The sequence below is a fragment of the Ambystoma mexicanum genome, chromosome 11, assembly GCF_040938575.1.
Source record: "Ambystoma mexicanum isolate Mex_15411 chromosome 11, UKY_AmexF1_1, whole genome shotgun sequence".
Lineage (NCBI taxonomy): Eukaryota > Metazoa > Chordata > Amphibia > Caudata > Ambystomatidae > Ambystoma > Ambystoma mexicanum.
The window spans coordinates 866,969,530-866,994,599 of record NC_090934.1 but is presented as its reverse complement, the minus strand read 5'-3'; the positions used below and the strand labels follow the sequence as shown (position 1 = coordinate 866,994,599).

General features: G+C 44.8%; 1 long non-coding RNA gene across 3 annotated transcripts in view; it reads right to left on the bottom strand.

The window, feature by feature from the left end:
- Positions 1–18,888: 18,888 nt before the first annotated feature.
- The window catches only part of LOC138503855 (uncharacterized), a 159,860-nt gene continuing 153,678 nt past the window's right edge, over positions 18,889–25,070 (bottom strand). For 2 of the 3 annotated variants that reach the window (XR_011279721.1, XR_011279719.1), the window contains one exon: positions 18,889–19,738. This is a non-coding gene — a long non-coding RNA (uncharacterized lncRNA). Of the gene's footprint in view, positions 20,124–25,070 lie in introns of all 3 variants that reach the window. The other variant, XR_011279720.1, reaches the window with a different exon arrangement.

The window sequence follows — 25,070 nt, the reverse complement described above, 5'->3', positions numbered from 1 at the left end:
TCGCCTTCATTCTGCACCTGAAATAAAGGACAGATCACAGGTTAGGAAGGCAACAGAAAAGGAGGCTCAGCACTTGAACTTTTGTAATCTTCATACTTACGGCGTTCCGCTCGGAAAAGTACGCTGAATCACATAGGCATCACTGTTCCCAAGGCAACCTACCATAACTTAGCAAGCCCGAGCCCAGACGCGAGCCCCACAGCGTTATGCTTGTTCATTTCAACGGCGGCCATCCGCTTCAACATTTATCATCTTTCCAGGTAACTGACTTGGCCCACACTACCATATTCTTTGCATATTTCTATTAAAGCGATATTTAATAAAGCTCCGTTAACTTCACAGATCGGCGATCTTACAGAAGACGTCATTGCTCCCTAGGCAACCCAATACAACTAAACAAGCCTGAGACTGCACGCGAGTTTCCTCGGCATTCTGCTCGTCAATTTCAGCAGCGGCCAGCCGCTTTAACGTTCTACTTTGTTCAGGTAATAGTCTTCGCCCACTATAATTTATCTTTCAAACACCCCCACAAGAGCAACGCATAATACAACTCTATTAAACTTTCAGACCAGCGATCACGATCATATAATCAGGCACAGGTGTTTGCTCTTCCTCCGTGAGACCTTTTCATGGAGTTCCGTATATGCGAATAGCAGGTCAGTCACCAGACCACCATCTGAAGTTTAGCATTGCCAATAATTAACACTTCTATCTCTGAAAGTGTGCTCACTTGTTTTTTATCATTTTTTTCTTGAAATCTTTCTATCATTTTCGTTTCTGATCCATCTTAACTGACAAACTCTTTGGATGATGAACAAACCAATTATTCACTCTATGACGTAATATTGGTAACGTATATTGAACTTTCTACTCATACTTGACTGTTTAATTATGCTTCTGTTTGATGCCCATTTTGCTGGTACTTGATGAATGGTTTCTTATTATCTAATTGTGGAAACTGTGCTTGTCTTTCTGACTGTCATAATTACCTATGTTAGGAGATTTAACCGGAAGGCAGATTTAAATATATATCTTCACAGGCTCTGAGGAAGGGTTTCTAACCGGAAATGCATAGGCCTTAATGTGACATTTCAGCCTCATAATTTGAATCCCGTTGGAGGGATTACAGCTTATGAAAGTAATAAGCGGAAAAAGATAAAATAAACACATATTTGTTTGGTAGGCTACAACAAGCATTTGTTGAATTTCTAATACTGAACTAAAACCACATCAGAGTGGTACACAGGAGTGCAACCCACACCGCTGGCTTCACAGCCAAGGTCTTTCTTTCACGATTTACACAGTGTTCTATCACGGAGACACTCTTTCCAGCGGGTTTGCACCCCAAATTACAAAAGAGACATTTATCTATTTTGAACACAAACCTTGTCAAAAATACAACGTGGTGCAAAGCTCACCGCCAGTCTTATAGAACACATGTGTTCCTCTCACTCACCAATTTGTTCAGAAGCTGAAGTCGAAGCTGAAGCAAGAAGAAGCTGTTCCCTGGAACCCAGCTGGAGGAAGAAGTCTGCTGCTGCATTTTCTTCAAGTAATAAAAAAGCTGCTATGTTCTTCCAAGGACTGATCCAAGAGAGGACCTGGTTTGGAGACCTCTTCCCAAGCTACAAGGGACTATCGTTCACCTGCTACTCTTCATAAGAAGTACCCTGGAAGACAGGCTTGTGTGCCTGCCGTCCTGAGAAGGGGTCTTTGTGAGTACAGAAGAGGAGTGCATGGACATCTTGAGTCAAAGAAGTCCAGTTGTGTCACCAAGGGTCCAAAAGAGTGTTCATGGTCGCTGGAAGCCAGATTGTTGTCTACCGCCCACAAAAGGGGTACGCTGGCATAGTGCTGCTTGACACCCAGAGCTGCGAAAGTTCCACCTGAACAAAGAATCCTTAGAGGGACATCCCTGACACGACATCTGACCATTTGATCCTGCGAAAGAAGATCCAAGTTTGCTGTGTGCAGAGGAAGGTCCACCGGTGGGTTTCCCGCCACCAAAATCCGAAGACAACATCCCAAGGGTCCAGCTTTGGTGACGGTCCTTGCAGAGGGGGTTCATCCTTCATGGGCCCTGCCTAGAAAAGGCAAGAAACTCCACCACTTCACCTGCTGAGGCACCAAATGTACTTTGGCGAGGAAGAATGTCTTCCCGCCTCAGGAATCCTCCAGTGGTCCAAGATTCATCGTGGATCCTGTTCTCCTGTGGCATCTCAGGTACTTTGGGGTGGTGCAACCTACAGAAAGAAAACAAAGCATTATTGAACTTATTTGGCCTGGGCTGTAATAAACAAGATAAAGTACACCTTGACTTTTCCTTCACAGGTGGACCAGGTTGGGGGGGGGGGGAATACTCACACATTATCACTATTTAAGTCTAGAGAAAGTATACGACCTATGTTCTTAAATGAATATGCCTTTCTCCCTTAATCTATGCAGTTACACCTTACTTTGCAATTCACATGCTTTTTAAAGACTGTCAGCGGTTGGTGCATTTTGTATGAATCCAGGTATTGTGTGGTACCACATAGAATATAAATATTTTTGCCATTACAAAGTGTTTTTATTTGTTTTTATATATTTTAATGAACCTTATTTTATATAAACAAGTGTTGTTATCACCCAACAGTGTGGGCATTCCTTTGTGGGGGTTTGGGGACTCGCTGTACTTAAGAACCAGCCTGCATCATCTCCTGACAGATTAAGCCTTGGTTGCTTGTCCATAGCTACCATATAGAGAACCTTGGCTGGGGTGCTCTGTGCCTTTATCTCAACCATGTAGAGGGCAGTAGACCCTCCCCCTCCAGTCTTTGCACCACCAATCACCATTGAAGCCTTTCATGCAAATCCGGGGGGACCAGGCAGGCACACTGCAGGACAAAGACCAGAGAGTTTTGGTTACCTCCCCCACTTTCTGTCCTTTCAGGCACTCGGAGAACCTTGGCAAGCTTTCCAAGGGAAGCACACCAATGACAAAAGACCCATCAAGACCTTCCCAACCCAGGTAGGTATAAGGCTCAATTGTTAGGCAGAATTTGTATGCAGTACCCTTTGGGAACACTACACACAACTATGACTACAGGTGTAAGCAAAACCAACCTTTGGTATAAGTCTGTTCTACACAGTTTTGGTAGCATTGCTGAGCAGCCAGGCTTATCTCAAGAGGGAATGTGAGCAGTAATGATGTTACACAGAGGTCTTCAATCACAGTTGTTCAAATAAACTCTTACACTCAAGGTTTCTTGGTTAAACACTTATTAATTTATTTACCAGTCAGTTATAAAACATTCAATAGAAGGAGGCAAGTAGATTTCCCGCCGGCGGTAATAGCGCGAATAGAAGAGCTGGGGAGAAATCCGCCTAAGTCCTGATTTGGCGGACCCTTAAATCCGGCGGTAATAGCGCGACCGCCAGATTTAAGGGTTACCGCCAAAGTCGTGATGAGGCCCACAGTGTAAAATAACATTAAAATACACGAGAGAGTAGGAAAAAGGGTCTCACTCTCTCCAGGTAAAAAAAATCAAAGTCCTCAAAATCCAGCAAAGTTGCTGGGGGTCTCTAAGGAGAAGGGAGTTAGCACATTTTTGAGAATTCTCCCTAACATCAAGTATGAACAAGTCTTCATGAACAGGGATAAAAGTTACTGGAACAGTGAGAAAAGGGAGACCGTTTCCCTTCAGCACTCCACATGTGCTTATCTCACCAAATAAAACACAGGAGGAACAAAATGGTGTCCCCCTGCATGGGGTACAGAACCTTGAAGCCTATTATAGTTAACAAAGGCTACCAAGAACCAGAGGCCACTGATGTGAGGAGGCACACAGGTAAAAGAGTTCCTTTGGGGACTGTAACCACAGGAGGCTGAATGTTTCTCAGGAGCACATTCAGGATTTGTGTCCCTAATGAGGCCCACCCAGCACCTAAGGCCAGAGTGCTAGGATGGTACCTTTTGGTGTCTCACCCTTCCCTTGGATAACCCCCAGCAGAATGGCCACCAGGTTCATACCCACCCAACATTCTGAAAAATTGAAAAATCCATTTGCATACTCATAACTAGTGCCTGCCGTATGCTCCACAATGAAGCCCAGATATTGCAGGCTCACTGACCAACTGAGCAACTTAGTTTTTCCGCCTTCTTTGTCATAATTCACTTTAAATGTTTATAGTTGGTCTGCCTCTTACAGGTAATCACTATCTGATAGGGAGGAGAGCCACCTAAAGCCCGGATGATAGCATAGCATTATTCTACCACAGTGGCCCACTTCCACTCTCTGTTAGAGATAGCAACTGATGTGTGCTTCCTGAAGTTCTGTGCCTCTTTAACTAGCTATGTTAGAAATGTATCAGTTTAAATAATAAATTGCTAGCTGTTATCCACTGCTCTTAGCATAGAGCATCTTTCCGCCATTGAATACCCTGCTGACACTCCTCTATTCAAGCACAATTTCCAGGGTGTTTATTTGAAGGAAGTGCATCCAGAGGCTATGGTTCCTTATTTGGCCCCAAAAGTCCAGTAGTAAAAAGTGAGCCCTAAATAAAGCCCTGTGGTATGCGTGCTAGGGGATGCAGGAGTTTCTTCCAACCTTTATGCTACAAGAAGCATCAAGCTTTTACCTTCAGCCTTGTGATCAAATTATAACATGAACAGTTAACCCACATAAACCAGACCTGACCCAAGTAGCAAATTGCTAAGTAAGACCTTTGCATGAACATTGTCCTGAACAAGGAATGGATCCTTTTGCTGTTCTTGTCACAAATCTGAATAGTTTCACTGGCAGTTTTGCCTAACTGAAACCCTTCTAAGTACAGGTGGTATCAGTACAGGACCATCAGGTCACATTGTGGACTGGTCTACCATGTCATGCTTGCTTCATTGTTTCTTACTGTAGATGGTTGTTTACAAAAACAATGCAGAGAAATTCTCTGCCCAACACTTTCTGATAACGCTGCCATACACACAAGTGAACCCTGGCAACCCCTCCCATAGGCTCTTCCTTTAACTGAAATAACAGACTGGCAGCATTTATGTGTTGCTATTTATCTAAGACAGTGGTATTCAAACATTGTTATGCTGAGTCCCCCTTTGAGTAAAATTTTGAATGGGTAAAAATAGTGTTTCTGGGCCCCCCCAGATCCATATCTGCTTATATATTCCATTGAAATCAGTCTGTGAACTCCAGTCTGCACCCCCCCCTGCACCCACCCTCCCCCCCACCCCCCCAGCCAGTCCCACAGTTTGAAGACCACTGATCCAAGGACACCAAAATCAATGTAAATCTATTGCTTTTGGCGTCCTTTCTTCAGTGTGTAAGATCCTCACACTCCCTGCCTTATTATGCGCCGCACTCATCTATGATCTTACCACCTAACACAGACATATGTGGCCTAAAGGGCCCACTCCCTTTGGTCTTCCCAGGTAATGGGCACCTGGATGGAGGGGCTTTGAGGTTTTTGAGAGGGAGTCTGTCCTTTCTAGTTTACCCAGTGGGTAATCGACTGGTCTGCAGCCACTGCTAGGAGCTCGGGGTTGACCATCTAAGTCAGCAAGATGCTGATGCAAATACATGGGAAGAGCGTCCAAAATATGTTTCAATGTCATGTGTTTTTAATGCACATCATGCATGTCCACGTTCTTCCAAATCCACTCATTCAGATTCCCATTAAATCTGGTGACCTTGGTTTCACAATTTACTTTTGTTTTTGATATCGAAATAGAGAACTCCTATCAGATGCGGAGTCCGAGTTCACAAACGTTCAAAGAAGTGTTTTATGCTTCTGTATTTCTTTTGCTCGCTCTTGCTCAACTCCAACATTGCTTCACTTTCCCTTGGAGGCACGTGACTGAGCAGGCAACTTCTTCCTCTTTCACTTTGAGCATAGTGCATGACAAATCAAAAGAGGTGTGGCCATCACACGATAAAAAATTGGAAACCGTTAGTCTATTTTTCATGTTCACTGTCACAGGAACAGCTCCGGTCAGAGAGAAAAATAACTAAGGCCAGAGTGGAGCAATCCTGATTGAGCGGAAGAGGGATGCTGATGAACAGTGCATGCTGAATGGCAAAAGTTTTGCTCGAGAACTGAAGAGATGTGACAGACAGCAGGACCAGGCACTGGGAATCCGTGGACCAAGATGACAATCAGCACAGAGACAGTCGGCGAGAATTTATGAAGGGAAGGAGGAATACAACACTAAACACTACTGAGGAGGGAGAATGGCCAAGGAGTGTAGAAATAACATAAGTAGAGACCACTGCAGAGCAGAAACTCAGGTGGTGAACCATGGTTAAAACACCTCACGATCAAAGTGGACCGAGCATTGCAGATACTGAGGTGGGAGAAGTGCCAAGTGATGGAGGGATACCTGGGAAGTCCTCAGAATTGACACCGAAGAAAGACTTGCCACCATAAAATTGTACTAAATACTAGCACCTGGAGTGAAGGTTCGCAAGAATCTCACACTCAAAGTCAATATACTGTGAAGAACACATCCTGCACTTAGAACATGGAGAGAAGGTTCCCATCTGTGCAACAAACGCTGTGGTTGAGGGACACAGGGAGAGAGAGGGAACCTGCTCTGAATCCTAGAAGTTGGATGGAGGTTTTCAAGCATGCAGCAAACACTCCGCTTAAGTAAGAAATCATGACACAAATCCTCGCACCTGGATTGAAGGTTCACAGGAACACAAAGAAAAGTGTAGGAAAGAGAGAGGCTCTTCTCTGGATCCTGGAGAAAAGATTGCCAAAAATGAAGTAAGCATGGTTAGTGGGAGAAATCCTGGAATCTGGAGTGACAGTTTCCTAGTATGCAATGAATATTGTGAGTGAGAAATTGCATACTGAATAATATAAATTGTTCCCCAAGCAGGACCCAACCGGTTCTATCTTTGGAGAGAAAATTCACGGCCTGCTAGAATTTAGAATACTGGAAGTCCTGCCCACTCATTATTACTGAGAAGACGTCTGAACTTGAACAAATATATATTTTTTTAATGGTATTATGTACATTAATGCAGTTTATGGGCTAAATGGATAAAATGGTGAAACCACCCATATACACTCGAAACAAATCTTTAAAGATATGGGGAACAAGAAAAATGGTCTGATTCATTACCTGCCCTGTGTATGCTGCTCACCATTGCTCACTTTTGCTGCCAAAAGTTTGAGTTTCTTCAGCACCATCTGATGAGCTCAATCCTTCTCTTCCTCTAACAGGTAATCTTCCCACTTGTTTTTTCAAAGTCCATTCTTTCCCTTTCTATCTTCTGGGATTGTTTCTGCATAGCCAAATAGACTTTCTGGATATGCAACACTCATGGTTTCAGCTGCAGGGCTTCACGTTCTGAGGTTGCTCAGGAGATGAATAGTAGGGGCCCTCTTGTGGGTCTTCTTGTTCCAATAGAGGCCAATTTTATCCCACTTAGTATCGTCAAATTACTGACAGCAAATCAGATTTGGTTAAGCCACTGAACTTCATCCTTCTTGCTTTGCAGAGCTCCCATAGCTTGTCATCTTTCATGGCAGTAAAACAATTTCTGGTCTCTTTGCGGTCCTGCTCCAAGGCTCTATAGGAGCTTAATTCAAAGTCATACATGTTGACTGAAATCAGGCACCAGTCCCCAACTAAAAGTAGCAATATTTTAGTACAGATTCTCTCAGCTCCATGTTGAGGTTTTATGGGTGTATAAACCTTGGTTGACTGGTTTGCCTTACTCTTTTCTTGGGATGCCTAGTGGCAACAGTACACAAGGTCAAATCTCGAGAGGGGAGAAGGGCTGACAAGAATATTGTGTAAAACAGTATCACTTTGTACAAAGATATATCCACAACGCTGTTATTATGAAAGGTGGGGAGCATACTGGTGAATGTTACAAGCATATAATGTGGTTCAGAAAGTATCTTAGAACATCTTTTAGGAGTGACAGCTATGGTTATATTAAATCTCCTTGAAGCCAAAGTCCAACCAGGACACCAGTTTGAATGCCAAGGGTTCCTTAGGACATGTATTTATAAGAGAGAGTCCTTCAAAGGAAATAATAGGGGTGACTAACTGGCTTCTAAGAGGTCAAGCAGTACATTGCCCATGCATTTTCAGTGGTCCCCAGTGGAAGGTATTTGGCCAAATTTTTAAAGATAAGACTTCAAAGTGGGATCACTTCAGTGCCTTTTCCAAGTCAATCCAAGTGCTGGAATATCTTGCGGTTTGGATATGTTATTTCCAACTACTGACGGACAACACTGGGGTCGTTGCAAGGAGAGAGGTCCTCAGGAGGATCAGTAAAGCGGGGACAACTCCAGTGGTGAAGAGGGGGATCTTCAATCAAAACAGTTGTGGAGCCACTGGTCGTGCCTCTTTGCTAAAGAGGAGCAGAACTGTTGGAATGGGTTATAGTGCAGCTCTTTAGTTCACTAAAGGTGTATTGCCGGTGCGGCACGCTGTGTATCACAAAGGTAGTTCAAGCAAGAGACAGACACCTCAGAGTCCCAATGTTAGTTTTAGAGCTCTTTGTTGTAAACTGTTCATTTCAAGTAGCAAACACACGTCTTTTGCACTGCTGGTTGCCAGCTCTTTTGCTGTCCAGTACTTACAATTCTGTGGATTGGGTGCACACAGGTACAAGCAGCAAGAAGTCTTGGCCACTTGCAAGCTGCCTGTACTGGCTAGGTCAAGGGAAGGAACGACTAGTTCCTCCCTTCCCTCCAATTGCTTAAGAAAGGCCACTGTCCACAAATCAGTGGCACAGGATCGCCCTTGAAATAGGTATGAAAGAGTACAGGGACATGAAGACCTTCCTCACAATCCCTCTTCAGGTTGGTATTTTCTTCTGTGATTCAGGACTCCTCCTCCCCCATGTTGGGGAAGAGAAGGAAAGAGATGCTCAGTTTTATTAGGAACTTTGGTTGCAGAGTTGAAACTCATCTCCTAATCAGAGTTGCATTCTTTCAAAGTTTTGGTGGCCACCCAATCACAGAAGAGCAGCGATATTTGTTGTTCGCTTGCCCCGCCTCTGGATCTATCTCACGTGCTGTTTCAGGGTTGAATTCCTGACATCATTCACACACATTATATCTGGTTCTGGCAACCACAGCCCTTGTTGTCTGTGGTAGGCAGTGGCTAGGACAACATTTGTATACCACTCATTCTCTCAGATAAAACAACATTTTATTTATTTATTTTGTAGGACGCCGAAGCCTGCAGGCATCAGGGCGCACAAACACAGGAAACGGCAACAAAAAAGACGGGACAGGAGACCAACGTGGGCAAGAGAGTCAGAAGTGGGCGGGTTCTATTCAGAGAGGTATGGCTGTAGAGAGCGTTAGTTTAAAAGGACAGTCTTCAATCTCCGGCGAAAGGGATGGTATTCCTTTACCAGCCTGCGCTCCAAAGGCATTCCAGATTTTCGCAGCCTTGAATGGGAAGGATCTCCCTAGGCAACCAGAAAGAGTGAATTTAGGGATGTTGACCAGCGCCAAAGCCGAGGAGTGCAACTTGCTTGGTGGCCCATAAAAGGATACCAGTTCTTTAATATAGACTTGAGCAGAACCATATAAAGCTCTATGGGCTAGAAAAGCAGCGTTAAATTCCAGCCAGGAGGCCAAGACTCTGGCGGGAATGAATGTTTTTCTTGTTGGCTCCAATTGATAATACACTGTCATAGTCTAATCTGGATATCACAACTGCACGGGCCACTGACGAGCAACTGGATGCCGGCAGAAAGGGACGCAGGTTTCTCAGCAGCCTAAGGTAGTAAGAACCATTTTTTACTATCTGGTTGATATGAGCGTCTGCACCAAGCAGGGGATCAAGATGAAGCCCAAAGTTTTAACACTCTGTGAGACCGGAATTGGACAACCATGAAGGGAGAATGACCGGTAGCTGGTATCTAAATTTGCTCGAGCATGCTTGCTGCCAAAAACCAACAGCTCAGTCTTATCATCATTTAAACACATCCAGTGTGTTGCTCATCCAGGTCTCAACACAAAGATAGATGGTCTGAAGAAAGACAGCATCCTTGGCACAATCCCCTGATAACTCAAGAGCTAGCTGGGTGTCATCAGAATAGTTCGAGAAATACACTCCAAGCTCATCCAAAAGGTAACAAAAAGGTTGAATATAAAGGTTGAAAAGAAGGGGTACATACATGCTCCCTGAGGGATCCCACAGGAAATGGGGGAAGATGGAGAAGAAGCCTGACCCCAACGTACTCGAGAGGTATGATTTTGGAGAATTGATCTCACCCATAGGATTGAGGAAATAAATGACAGTTTGAGATAGGGCACAGGTTACCAGGGTTACTTGGATCCAGTCCTGGTTTTTTTTAACCAGAGGGGTGATGGTGGCTTTCTTTATGGAATCGGGGACTTGATTACTGGCAAAAGAGGAGTTGACCAATCTTATCAAAAAGGGTGCAAAGATATTGTTGTAGTCCAAGAAAAAGTTAGGGGGAAATGGTGTTCTCTGGAGACTGTGAGGGGGCACATAGTCGAGAGGGTGGCCATCAGGTCGGCAAGAGAGACATGAGCGAAGTTAAACATATGCCCTGATTTATTGATCAGAGGAACAGGAGGAGGACAGAAAGGTAGATGTTCATCAGTCAAGAGTTTAGCTCTGATTTTGTCCCTCGCCTTGTCCACCTTGACTTTGAAGGCAGTCTGCATATCAGCACAGTCTTGGTCTGTGGGAGCTATAGCGATGGAAAGAGTACTGGGTTTCTCTAATGACTACACAATCTCAAAAGGTTTTTTTAGAACTGTTGTTTGCTTCCTCTATTTGTTTATTAAACAATTTTTTAGCTTTGTTAATAGCTGTCCTGTATTCTTTGTCTAAGATCTTCCACTGGGCTTTGTTGTTTACTGAAGGGCATTTAAGCCATTTGGTCTCCGCCTGATGTTTCTGAATTTTCATTTGGCATAGATCCTGTGAGAACCATTTCTAGTGAGAAGGATTGTCTCCAACCAGTTTGCTCCCAACAGGCACCACGTGATTCAGCATGGAGAGCATAAGGTTATTAAAGGTGTTGGTAAGAATAGAAGGAGGCTCCAGATAAGATGTGGCCGACATGATGCTGTCCAGGCAGTCTTGCAGGTCCAGCTGCGTAATCTTCTTAAAGCTCCGGGTTATAACAGTTTTCTGAGGGTTTAGTGGTTTAGCAGATGGGCCAGGAGTAAGGATTGTAAAGGAAACATGATAGTGGTCGGACCAGATGCAAGGGAACGTGTCCATTGCATTGACTTTGAGATTATTTACTACAACCCAGTCAAGGGTGTGACCCCTAATATGAGTGGGCGCACTATTAAGGACATGGAAGTGAAGGTTATTTAACACCTTCTCTAGAAAGGTTGCTTGCTGGTCAGCGACGTCATTACGCCAACGGTTGAAGTCCCCAACTAGCCAGGTGGAACAGTTAGGTCCTTGTAATTTATTGAGAAGATGGAAGAAATCTACATGAAAATTAAGTGTTACAGTTGGAGGACCATAAATAAGGACAGAGTTAATGCAACTATTCTTTGACAGTGTCAGTTTGAGATGCAAAACCTCACAATATTTAAAGTCGCAAGGTGATTGAAAGAGATGAAGGCCATTTCTTGCTATAATAGCTTAAAGCCTCCCAGCCCGGCCAGAAAGGTGGTTCCTGTAGCCATCTGGAGTGGCCAGCTCAATCAGTCAGTGAGCCACTAGCTTAATTTAGCCAGCACTCTGTGAGCCACAGTAAATCCAAGTCTCCTTCCAGAATATAGTCATCTATATTAGTGGCATGCTTAGAGAGTGAGTGGGTGTTAAGTAGAGCACATTTCAGATTCATGTCTACCGTATTGATGTTTGCAGTCTTGGCAGGGGTAATTTCACTGGGCAGACCAACCAGAGTTGAAGGGCCCAGAGGGGATCTATGATTATCTAATGGAAGTGGTGTTTCTGCGCATAGGTCCTTATTGATTTTTAGATCAAAGTATAATGTCTTCCACACCCTTCCAAGGAGTACCAGGCCACCAGTGGTATGCAGCTGCTTCCGTCAAGAGGCCGGAATACAGTGAAATGTACAGCTATTAACACGGAGCAGAGGCCGAGCACACAATAAACGCAGTTTGTTATACCTCACAAGGTTTCAAGAACATGGACAAAGCACAGAATACCTGAAGAGCAGGGTTTACAGGAGGAACACGCCTGGCGATGACTGGGGAAGACTGGGCTTGTCTCAGGTGCACCAGATCAACTGATTTGAGGAGCCTGAGGCTGCTGGAAAATGTAGTTTCCCTGGTCAAGTAGCTCAAGCAGAGTGCACAAAGCCAAATGCTGCTTTTAAAGTGTGTAGACTAGCCTCATAACTAACATCAGTCTGTCAGACTCTTGTTGGATTTACACAGGGTGCTCCTGGAAGGCACACATCTAGGCTACAGCATGCTATGCCCCACTGTCATTTGCAAATACTGCCACAATGCCTCTCACAAGTGACCCCTGTACCTTTTTGCTTTCTTTTCCCCCTCCTTGCCCCCGTTTACTGCCCCCAATAAATCCTAATCCGAGGCTTTATCAAGGACACAAGGACACAACTCTATCATGTGCTATTGTGAGACCCTAAGCATCACAGGGTTAGGATACCCCCCCAAAGGAACCTATTCAGGGTTGCTTTGAACAGTAAACCCTATGGGATTCACCAGATGGTGACTTTTTACTGTGTGTGTATAAAATATAGCCAGCTGTATTCCAGGGCGTTCCTACTAGCTACCCTTGTTTGAAATCCTTTACAATGCCCAGCAGCTCCTTCTAATGAGTGCATCGGAAACCAATGTTGTCACATATGGCCATGGCACCTGTCTGCCTTGGAAGAGCAAGGACTCTAGAGCCAAGACTAGATCTGCCCTGATACTTGAATGGTGTCTGGAGTTCTGGGTGGATGCCAGACCTGAGCGGAAACCTGGGAAGATGCCCAGGGAAGATTGAATGCAACACCTCCCAGTGATTGGGTTGCTGCCAAAAGATTTAGTGGAAGCAGCCCAGTCATAGGAATCTTGGTAGTACAGTGTCCACCGAGCTTCCAATTCAACTAGAGGTTTTGCTCACATACATGCACCCATAACTGGTTAAACAGTTGAATTTGAGACAAGTCCCAACAAGAAAGAAAGTCAAACGAGAGAACGTGTAGAAGCTGTGCCCACCTGCATCTTGCCAAGTCCAATATGATGAGGTGTGCCAGTGTGCACAGATACCAGACACCTCATACGGCCAGAGAAAACCAAGAAACTGGTGTTCCCTTTTTGATTGCCGCAATGCCCCTCTTGCTTCCAGCAAAAGCCTTGCTGTTCATCTCAACACTGACCCGACACAGAAGTTGGACTATCGTAAACTGGAGTTGTGATAGTGGCAGAGCCTGATGTCTCTCGATACAAAAAGTAGCAACCAAAGAACTGCTGGTGCTCGGAAAAGCCCTGGTCCAACTTGAACTGCAACCAATGGACTCAGACTGCACTTTCAGGACCAAGCTTCTGCCCTATCACGCTGCACTGCTCCCTAGCATCAGAAATTCATCTCCACCCTAACCGCACCCTCCAGAGTGGCTTTTATGCAGACTATCTTGCCTGAAGATCTTTGACATCACTATCATTGAACTCCAGCCTTGGGAGGACCGGCAACATTGCCACCTAGTAGCCACAAACATCCAGTTTTCAAAACGCAGCTCCATCTTTAACACTTGGCCTTTACTTACAATTATGGGTACCACAACTCTGGAATCCATATCCTGCCCAGCGAATCAAAAGCCAGTCTGTCTTTCCCATTGATTCATATAAGAGTCTAATGTCCATTTTTATTCAGGGGTGCTGAGGGGTACAGATTCCAAAGTTCCCCTGTGGTAGTACAAGCCAAACATGGTACTTAAAGGACCTGCTAGGCAGGTTCTCACCCCTGAACTATGAAAATACTTTCTAAACAAAGTCGATTTGGCTGTAAACCAAACCTCATTTTACTTACCTTTTGAAGAAGATAAACTATACTGTCCTTAACATCCATGTTTTGAAACACTTGTGTACAGGTGCGTTATAAATGCCATATCATATGTGGAGATATTCTCTTGCTAATGTTATAATTATCACACTGCATCTTCAAACTACCCTGCTCTTCTTCGAAGAGTTGACCTATGCTTCCCAGCTACCACTCCCACATGGTGCAACAAGAATTAAGGAATGAAAGGGGACTACTTGGTATTTCAACTAATTTCCCTTAAGTGCCAGGGGTTCTGGGAGATCTGAAGCTCTCGCTGAAATATGAAATCACATCTCCATTTTACACACATTTATATTAGCTGTATACTCATGAAGCACATTAAGATCAGCCCTATGTCTCGCCCTACCTTGCTTTTCCCCATAGGAGCCTCTGGGTCTTTGTGCCCCCTCGCCCTTCCCATCATGACCATGCCCATTGGGCACAGAGCAGCATTTGCCCCAGTACTTCGAACAGCTGCAGAAACCTAAGGGTGTCCGCAAACCAATTACCCTCAGTGTGCAAATGGAAAGCCAGTGTTTACTAGACATGGACCCGCCGATCAGGTATAAAGAGTGGGAGAGCTTGCGCTAATGCAAAATAAATCCTGCTCATACAGCACACACACATCCACAGATCCGCAGACCAAAGGACCTCCTCACCCTTTCTATGGTTCCATCGATCCCTGGTTGTAAGGCAGCTCCTTTATGGTCAAACTTCATGTAAGGACATATTTCCGAAATCGTGTCAGAACCATAGACACATGAAACCAGGGTACCATTCAGTAGACTAGCCTAACATGGTGCAGCACTATGACCTTACATAGGATACCATCACATAACACAGCAGAATGAGTGAGATGGCACATCCAAAATAACGTATCAGAGCAGATGCTAAGGAAGCTGCATACGACGACTAGGGCTCAAATGAAAAATAAGGTAATTGCAAACTCCGTTTCTGACTTCGATTCCCTCCTCCACCCGTTAGGCTTTGTTTGGTTTCTTGCTATAGTTTATATATAAAAAGAAGGGACAGTATCATAGACCTCTGATTCATAGTAGAAAATAGCGGTAGCGATTATCATGTAATATACCCGATGTATAAGCTGGTACAATAGCAAAAGTAGACATTTGGGCAAACTGCTGAGAGAGGTTACCAGACAGGGATGTGGCTCTGTGACAGCCCTTGACAGTATTGTTTTCATAGAGAGTGTCTTTCCTTGTTTTCACAGCACGGTGGAGAATGTAGCGGTGTTCATCTGGGAGAGTATGCAGAAGCACTTGGCGCCTGGCCTGCTCTACAAAGTCACCGTACACGAGACAGACAGCAACTCGGCTGTGTACAAAGGCCAGTAGGTTACTGACATGAATGTCATCGAAAAGGACTTGACCGGCAGCCACCGAAAAACTGCACCACTCGCATATACAACTCAACTCATTGTGGAAATACACCAGTGTACCGACAACTCTCTGTCAGGATATGACTTGGTCCATGCCCCAGGAACAACTATCTGGCCTAAAGCACTTAATCTCCCCCAGGACTCATTCAGTCATCTGATGAAATCCAGTGCTCGAGTGAGTGATGAATGAAATAAGCCCTGTCACAGGAAGTATCGGACAGGGTGAAAGGCTTGGCCCACATCGTTGCTGCAGGGTACTACGCCAGACCACCACTACTGCAGAAATTAGCTACTTGGAATGGAGGGGTGACATGGCCTGCCCACATTGTCCAACAAGTCGACACCTCAAATTGAAGCTAGTGCTGCTGCAAGAGGAAATGTGAGCAGTACAAGAGGTTACACAGAGGTTTTACAATCAAAGTGGTTCAAGTAGACAATTATACTCAAGGTTTCTTGCTAAAACACTTATTAATTTATTACACAATCTTTTAGAAAACATTCACTAGAAGGAGGCAACTTAATATCATACACAAATAAACTTCAACACCAAACCAATACGTTTTTGAGTAAATTAGGCTCCCCTGAAATAGGAGCAAAATAGCATTTCAGTCACTTTAAATAGGAGGGAAAAGGCACAGGTTAATAGAATATAACACAAATACTTTCTTAGGCAGTGAAAAAAGTTTCAGTTCACTAGAGGACTCGATTCAGTTCAATACGTCAAAGTCAATGGACTAGTGTTTTGGATAGGAAAGAGCAGTTCTTGTAGTAAACGGTAAAGTCTTTGCCAAAGTTCTCAGAAGTGGTTTGTATGAAAAAGAATCATATGTTGGGTCACAAACTGATTAGGCCTGCAAGTTGGGAAAGTTCCACAAACTTTCACCGCAAGAGGTAGGTTCTCTCAATCGGGTTGGCACAGTACCTTAATATGAAGAACAAGATGCAGCTGAAGACGTTGGTTCCTGGCAGTTCCTGCAGATCTCACTGTTCCTGAGCCACAGTCGTGGGGACAAGAGGGAAGATGTCGGGGGCTCCTACACTGCATGGGATCGTTGGAAAACACTGACAAAATGGAGTCACTTCAGTTCGAGTAGCTGTAGTCAAGCACACAAGCTGGTATCCTCCCCCGTGGTTAATCCTAACCATCTCCGAGAATGGTGGTATCCAGGTGGCTTACGAGTTGATTGGTCCCACCAACTCAAAGGAAGAAGTTGTCCTTGAAGGGGCTTCTCTGTCGAGATGAACTTGGCAATTCGGACCTGCAGCAGGGCTTCACTGGGCAAACCAACGGTCCAGGAGTTGCAGCAGCCGTCCTCTTCCAGCTCGTCTTCGGTTCTTTTGTTCCAGTGGTCGACTCTGCTTTACAGTCACAGAGACTCTTTTTCTTTTTAAACAGTTTTCTCCCTTTCATTCCAGCCTTGCTGCCACTCACCCAGCAGGGTGGCTGTCCTTGCCGGACAGTCAGCCAGCCAATTACGCCAGAGTGCATTTGGGTCTCCTAGGAGACTAAGCACAGGGAGTTTCGGGCACCTGACTCACTTCCTGCCCACCCCAGACACTCAGACGCCAGAGGCGGTCTTCAGTCCTGATGTCCTAGTTTGGCGCGCCATGACAAACACTAGAAGGACCTTTCCAAAAAGAAATGGTGAAAAAAGAAGACCGGGACCCGTTTAAACAAAGGGGCTTAAGGCACCATCTTGAAAAACATGGCTCCCGCGATTTTTAGCTACTGGTGTTCGCAGTCGAGAAAAATCATGGTAGTTCGTTGTAAAACCAATGCTACCAGCCATTTCGATAGAAAAGAGTAGCATTTGACTGCTACATGAGTTTCTAGACACAGGGGATACTAGATAGTGTGTGCTGGGTCTAGGAATTTAAAAAGACTAGTAAAGTCAATTTAACCTTACATTCTCTGGGAAACAGTAGTTCATCCCAGGGAAGGTATTTAAACTTTGGGACAGCCTAAAAGGGTGCTGTGTGACACACACAAAAAAGATGATGCCTATTGAGTTGTCTAAAACTCCATAATCAAAAGAAATAAACACAGAAAACAAACAGGATTAAAATGTTCAAAGTTTAGTTAAAGAGCTGGGGGTCTCTAAAGGTAGAGAGGAATTAGCACATTTTGAGAATTCTCCCTAACACTGCCTCCATCGGTTATATCTTTACTCATTATGTATATTGTAATAAACATTTGGATTTAGCCCCCTTCTGTTGTTGTGATGCTTCCTAAAGTAGGAATGTCATTTAATTGAGAAAATACAATGAGTGGCTAAGTTGCGCCTCCAACAGTGAGTTTATGTATACAGAACTGTTTTACACTTTAACCTCCAACAGGATTCTCGAAAGACCTAACTACTCATTAATGTTTTGCTTGGTTGATCCCAGTTATGAGGGCTTTAATCCCAGACTATCCCAGAAGAGGACTATCCCAGAAGAGGATATCTGGATAGGTAGTTAGTTTGCTAGCAGAATCACCTTGGTGGTGGCTTCTTCTGAGGGCAGGGTGCACCGGAAGCTACTTTACAACTGATCTTTTATGGTCTCACTTATTGCCAATGTTGGGATCTCAGCAGTCTCCTAGATCTAGGCCCATTGCCTTCTTGATCACAAAGTTGATTTAGGTAAACCCCACTAAACCATACCACTACGGCCTAGAGGTAGAACCCCATGCTAAATGGGTCACCCCGGTTTATGGAGTATTACTGCAATTTCTCACCCAAACCAAAGACTAACCGTAGTATGTACAGAAACACGCATTGCTCCTTCCTATCCTGGCCCATCCCACAGGGATCTTGCTGGCCTCTACCATCATCTAGGAATTGATTCTTATAGCAGGCAGGTGATTTCCCTTAGGATTCCACAGGGAATAGGTGGCCCCATATGCAAGCAGCCAAGAAGATGGCCACAGAGGCGACCCTTTAAGTTCCAGAAGCAACTGCCTAAAAAGATCCCTCTCTGATTGTGGAGTTGTCTTAAGGAGCCAAGTTACCCTTTCTGTGCAAGGAACAACTATGTACTTAAAACATGCATATTATTTGCACAATGGGCAGCCAAATATTACGTTAATGGCCCAAGAATCACTACACAGCATGTATGCCTACTCTCACACAAAACGCATACAGCTACCATAGTAGGCTAAACCTAGATGGAATGAGGGAGTCAGATTTAAACGTGTACCTACTAACCACATTGAAGAGACTTACCCACAGTCTGATTATGCTAGACAGCAGTGCAATTATTCCTTTACTTGAAGAGCTACTTAAAAAAGGTGTGTTTTCTATTTATTTTTTACAACCATGTTTTGGGAACAGTTCTACCATTTCTTCTTAGAGGCTAGAGTTCAGGGCACTTGTGTATTTTCATGCTGCCACATGGGGATAAAAGGTGGCAGCAGACAACTGATGATCGGCTATTGTAGGATTCATTAAGTTTGGTAAATGAGCAGTGCACATCCACTCAATCCTACAGGTACACAGTAGCACAAAAAAGCACATATATTCCAGGGAACCAAACAAAAAGCAGTTCTTTTATTATTGAAAATTAGTTCTTCCCTCCACCTTCGACCCCCCCCACCCGTCTCCGACAGCAGCCGGTCAGGATGTGGATTCAATCCAGCACACATGGGCTTCCAGGCAATCGAATTCAGGAATCCTTGCTTAATCACACCAAGGAAATGATGACAGACCCCAGAAACTGTTTCCCTTGTCCATGCGGTCAGGGTCTTTAGGAACCTCTTCCCGATTTACATACTGCTTGCGATTCCCCTAAACTATACAGTCTCTTCGAGTGGTAGACTTAACAGAGCAGCCGAGGCCTAACTCTATGGCGTACACACTTCATGTATATCCAATGAGAGATGGCCCCCACACTATATTTTTTATAAAAATATAATTTTTAAATGAGAAAACTCAAAGAGAAAAAACACTACAGTTAAGTAAACTTTGTTAACAAAAGATGTCACAACATATCAGATAATAAATAGTTTCAAGAATAATTCTTTAGATTTCAATTACGGTCCTTCCTAGAAAAGCAAATGCAGTAACAGGTAGTTAACAGCTTACTTATCTAGTCTAGCAACTTTAGAGAGAGACCAAAGGAGACCAGTAATGCGCATTAGAGGCAGTGTTTTTGCACAAAATAAATTGCCTTCAGCCGAAGTGTCCCCAAAGAGCAGTTCCTGAGTTTCTGGTGGAGGGAGTCCCACAGAAGACCAATGGTGATGATGAACAGGTCTGTGGTTTAAGGACCCTGGGTCTGACAAAACAGTTCTAAGATTTCTTTCCCCCAGAGGTGGCCAATGTGCAGATTGTTTGGTAAACAAGGGGGTGATGTCCCGGCTCTCATTTCGAATTACTCTATAACAAAAAAACACAATGCAGTGATTGAAACTGGTGGTGCTCGCAATCAAATGGTCGTACAGAGCCAATGATCAGATCAACAATAAAAGGTGGTCACAACGCTTGCGCGATCTGAACAATTGCTGCACACAGCCCTAAAATATGCCAGTAAGGCAAGTAATTACATAGTTCACATTGTTAAATACAATTTGATAGCTCGATTTGTTAAATCAGTCACATTTAAAACATGGACTTTACAAGTCTTGATTAACAGATTGTGTACATAACTTTACACACAACAAAAACAGAGCTCAATAAAAAATCTAGTTTAATGATGACCAGCAAGATCAGTTGTGCTGTCTTGACGCGTTTGTTTTAAAGACTCTTCTTCAGAGACTGTCATCTATACAAAGAAAATATATGCATTATTCTCACAATTTTAAGTTGTCTCATACATGCTTACAAATGTATTCAGATAGACAAACCCCATACACAAGATAAAGTGGTGGTTTTGAGATAGACAAACCCCATACACAAGATAAAGTGGTGGTTTTGAGATAGACAAACCCCATACACAAGATAAAGTGGTGGTTTTGAGATACCCTGCTTAGCCAAGTGTAATCAGCAAATATAAGCCTTAACTGCTCAGGGTTTTCACTCTAAGTGCTGAGCCATTTCTGAGACATTTCAGTATGTCACACTCGATCCCTTGTAAGATTTGTGTTGTACTGGGCACATTTGCATCCTTTTCTTCCCAAATGTAGGCAGTCATAACGCCACCAAGAATTACTAGTTTACTGTAGGGGCGGTGTGAGAAAATAAAAAAGTGACCAAATGTGTTTTTTCAGAAAATGAGGTACAAAAGAAGCCTGTTTTTTTTTCCTTGTAAGAGATAGGACGAAATGGTTTGCTCTTCTGAATTTGTCATTTTCCAAGCACAGGTTGAGTGGAAAAAAAAGACATTTTTTATATAAAAAGGTGTTGCGAGAGGTAGGCGATTTGTTTTTTTTCCTTTTTCTTTTTACAATAGGACATGCTTGGACGGAATGGACGAGGAGGGTAGGACAGCTGAATGGGAAGACAGAAAGGCAGTTCAAGAAGGGGTCATTTGCACAGATCAGACAACAACTATGCAGCTAAAATTCCCATAGTTTGGGAACAAATGGGAAAAATGACAGAAAAAAAAGGTATGTGCTGGCCATGTTTGGACTTTTAAGGTAATGACTTCCGTGAATATTAAGAAAAAGCAATGCACCGCTACATTCCCCCCCAAAGCCCCCACTCCCCGCCCCAGACTCTTCTAGTTAGGAAATCACACGTTTTTCAAAATGTTTGACAAAACAAGCAATACCACAAGCCAAAAACTGAGCCATGGTACACAGGATTTTTATGCTGATGGCCTAAACAGACGTACTTCACATTTGAAAATAAGAAAAACAAATCTGGCGAAGAATGGCAAGCATACATTATTTAAAGGAGCACAGGCAGACATTTTGAAGGATAGGTGACTTGTGCAGGTTACAAAAGCATGCAGCGACTAAATGTAGGTCACATTTGGGATATTAAAGGGTTGTGTAACAAAGTGCAGTAGGAAATGTATGAAAACGTTATCAAAATCAAGAGAAAACAGCAAATGTCCTACCTTCCCACATTCCCACAGGTGTCCCGATAAAAATGGTACCCCACTGGTGTCAGTGCACTGACCTGGTCGCAAAGGGAAAAGGCTAAACCACTGGCACATCAAACTCCCTGGGGAAAACTGGATTTGGCCTTTTGGATAACCCACAGATTTGGCCCTGGGGTGTTGCAGCCACTAAGGAAAATGGAGAACCCCATGCATTTGTGAACAGAAGACAACCTGTGGGAATCCAAAGAAGTCTGACTTTTCACAAATCGCCCTAGAATGTTTTACCCACAAGGCCCAGCAAAGCCCAAAATGCAGGGGGGGAAAAACTAAATGTTCAAACATTTGCCACCAGGAAACCACTGAAATACACCGGCAACAACATATCTTACCACACACAGGGGTTTCAGACCAAAAAAACGGTACCTTGCATGTGTGGGTGCACTGACCCGGGTGCAAAGGAAAAGGCTAAACCACTGGTACATCAAACACCCATGGGAATACTAGATTTGGCAGTCTGGACAACCCACACATTTGAGTCTGGGGTGTCACGGCGAACAATGAACCCCATGCATTTCTGAAAAGAAGAGATCTGTAGGAATCTAAAGAGGTCTGACTTTCGCGAATCAACCTAGAATTTATTACTCACAAGGCCCAGCAATGCCCAAAATGTAGGAAAAAAAACCACTATTTTGAGACATTTTCTACCAGGAAACCACTGAAACACACCAGCAACAACACATGTCCTACCTTCCCACATGTGTCCTGACAAAAACAGTCCCTCACATGTGTGTGCACGTTTACCTGGGCAGAAAATAATAAGGCCAGCGATGCCAGTCTTCTGCCTCACAGTCCGTGTTTACAGTAAGCACTGGTAAGTGACCTGCACAAGTGTTGCTGATCATATCGTCGTTCTCCCTATGTGGGGCACCATAATCAAGGTGGTGCATGAGATCAACACTGCTTATTATAACAGCGAGGGACCCTTGAGTAAAGCGCATGGTGCTGGGTTCACTAGAGCGCAGAGAGGACGGATAGACTGTGGGTACTCTTGATAGATAGAGGCGGGGAGAAGTTGAACACAATCCTATCCGTGCTACGGTTGATAATGAAGTTACAGTATCAAGGGGATTACCTTGACAGTTCTTGTGACACTAGCCTTGTTACTTGGGGACACACTGAAAGAGATATTGGTTTACCTCGACAGCCACATTCACAGTCGTACAGCAGTGAGACCATTTGGAGCACAAGAAAACACCTGGCAAGCTAGATCTGAGAGACGCTGGGTGAGTGATTTGGGGAATTCTGTTTAAATTTGAACAGCAGTTTGTGACTGATGCACCTTGAAACTGCTCTGTATGTACCCATGGTTATGTGAGCAATGCGTACATTTCCATTAACAGGACAGACCTACTCTCGACTACAAGTAGATGTTAGTTACTTTTTGCAACCAAGATGTTCTGTGACTCACAGATGTATATGCCCCTGGGTTAATTATAATTCCCTACATAATTTCAGGTCAACAGATGAACAATAAGAGACTAGAATTAGTTTATGAAGGAAAACTCAAAATCCTGAGATGGATATAGTGCAATAGCCAAAATATGTTGTCTAATTCATACAACCATTTGAGTTGACTGTAGTAGAATTGCTATATTTGAATGACACTAGTGTCAATATTGAACACTTGTATTTGGAATTTTGACTTTTGTTTTAAGGATCCAAGAAAACCTGTGTAGCTTTAATTCCTGGTACACTTACTGCCCGTGGATCTTGGGCAACACTGTAATTACCAAGTATGACTGATGGATTTGTTTTCTGAAAGTTTATTTTATTAAAACGTGTTAATTTATGAATCTTAATTTTGAAAGTATCTATATTAATAAATGCCTAGAAGGACATTGTCCGACAAGAGTGCATGTGGGTCACCTGTGGGCAACTACAGACTTTTTTCTTTCCGATACAGGATCACCATTGGCCTGGTGACCATACCCATATGAAGCTGAAACGTAAGAAATTGTAACAGAATACCCTTGATAAGAAAGACAAGTTAGTGCTCTTCCCTCTTCCATCTGTATCCAGAAAAGAATAAGTGCTGGCCATCCGTCAGCAATTCCACCAGCAGTCCCAGGGAGCCCCGGCAGGGTCCCCATCCCTTCACGAAGGGAAAAGCTCCAACGCAGCCCAGCCACTCCAGAATGGGGGTCGGGGTGATGTCCTTAGCCTTGGGCACCTGTCTCACATGTGGGTCGACCGTCCCAAAGTCCAGCAGCGGTTCCAGGGAGCCCCAGCAGGGTCCCCATCCCTCCCCAGAGGGAAAGGCTGTAACGCGGCATGGCCAGAGCTCTAGGACAGCCAGGGGTGCTGCCCCCAGCCTTGGGCGTCTGCCTCGCACGTGTGTTGAGCACCCTCCAGCCCAGCGGCGGACATGGGGCAACTCAGCAGGGTTCCCATCCCTCCCAGGAGGAAAAAGCTGTAACGTGGCATGACCAGAGCTCCAGGATGGTCCGGGGTGATGTCCCCACCCTTGGTCACCTGTCTCCCTTGTGGGTCGTGCTTCCCAGGCCCAGCTGTGGGCAGGGAGCCCCGGCAGGGTCCCCATTCCTCCCCAGAGGAAAAAGCTGTAACGCGGCACAGACAGAGCTCCAGGATGGCCTTGGGCGCCTATCTCGCATGTGGGTCGACCGTCCGCAAGCCCAGCTGCGATCTCAGGGAGCCTTGGCAGTGTCCCCATAACTCACCGAGGGAAGAGCTGCATCGTAGCCCAGCCAGATGTCTTGGAAGGCATGAGGTGCTGCCCCTGGCCTTGGGCGTCTGCCTTGCACTTTTGTTCACCGCCTCCCAGCCCAGCAGCAGTCATGGGGCGAACCGGCAGGGTCCCCGTCCCTCCCTGCATGGAAAAACTCCAACATGGCTTGGCCAGAGATCCAGGACGGCCGGCAGTGCTGCAACAGGCAACGGGCCAAACAGCCCCCACCCCCAAAATCTTTTCCCTGGTGGCTTAGTGCTTCTTTCTGCTTCCCAGGGGTGTAAAAATGGGGCCAGGGCCTCAATCTTTCCCCTTTCTCCCGGGAAGGAGAAAGGATGCGCCTTTCTGATGGGGATTCCTGAGAGGACTGTGCCAGCCCCCTGATGCCCCCAAGTGTGCCACTAACAATGTAGTGGAAAGTTGTTTGCCATCCGGGAGGGGGGTAAAGGGTTGAAAAAGCATCCATCTGCCTCCAAAGGCAAAACAACATTGTGCCTCCTTTTTGGCTTTTTCTGGGGTGGAGGGTGTAATTTGACCTGGGGGGGCACCCCCAAAATCAATTCCCTGGTGGTCTAGTGCTCCTTTCTGCTTCCCAGGGGTGGCAAAATGGGGCCAGACCTTCACTTGCCCCACCTCCCCCACGAGGATGGATAGGCCCACGGGCATGGGTCCGTCCCTAAGTGTACCCCTAACAATGTAGTGAAATGTAGTTTTGCCTTCCTTGGGGGCAACTGGGTGCAAAAGCAACCATCTGCCCCCAAAGAAGGCAAAACAACATTGGGCCTCCTTTGTGGCTTTTTTGGGAGGAGGGCGGGGTAGTACGACCTGCGGGGCCCCACACCCACAAAATCAATTCCCTGGTGGTCTAGTGCTCCTTTCTGCTTCCCAGGGGTGGCAAAATGGGGCCAGATCCTCACTTTGCATCCGTCCCCCCGAGGAGGGGTGCTGGCCCACAGGCATGGGTCCAGCCCCCTGAT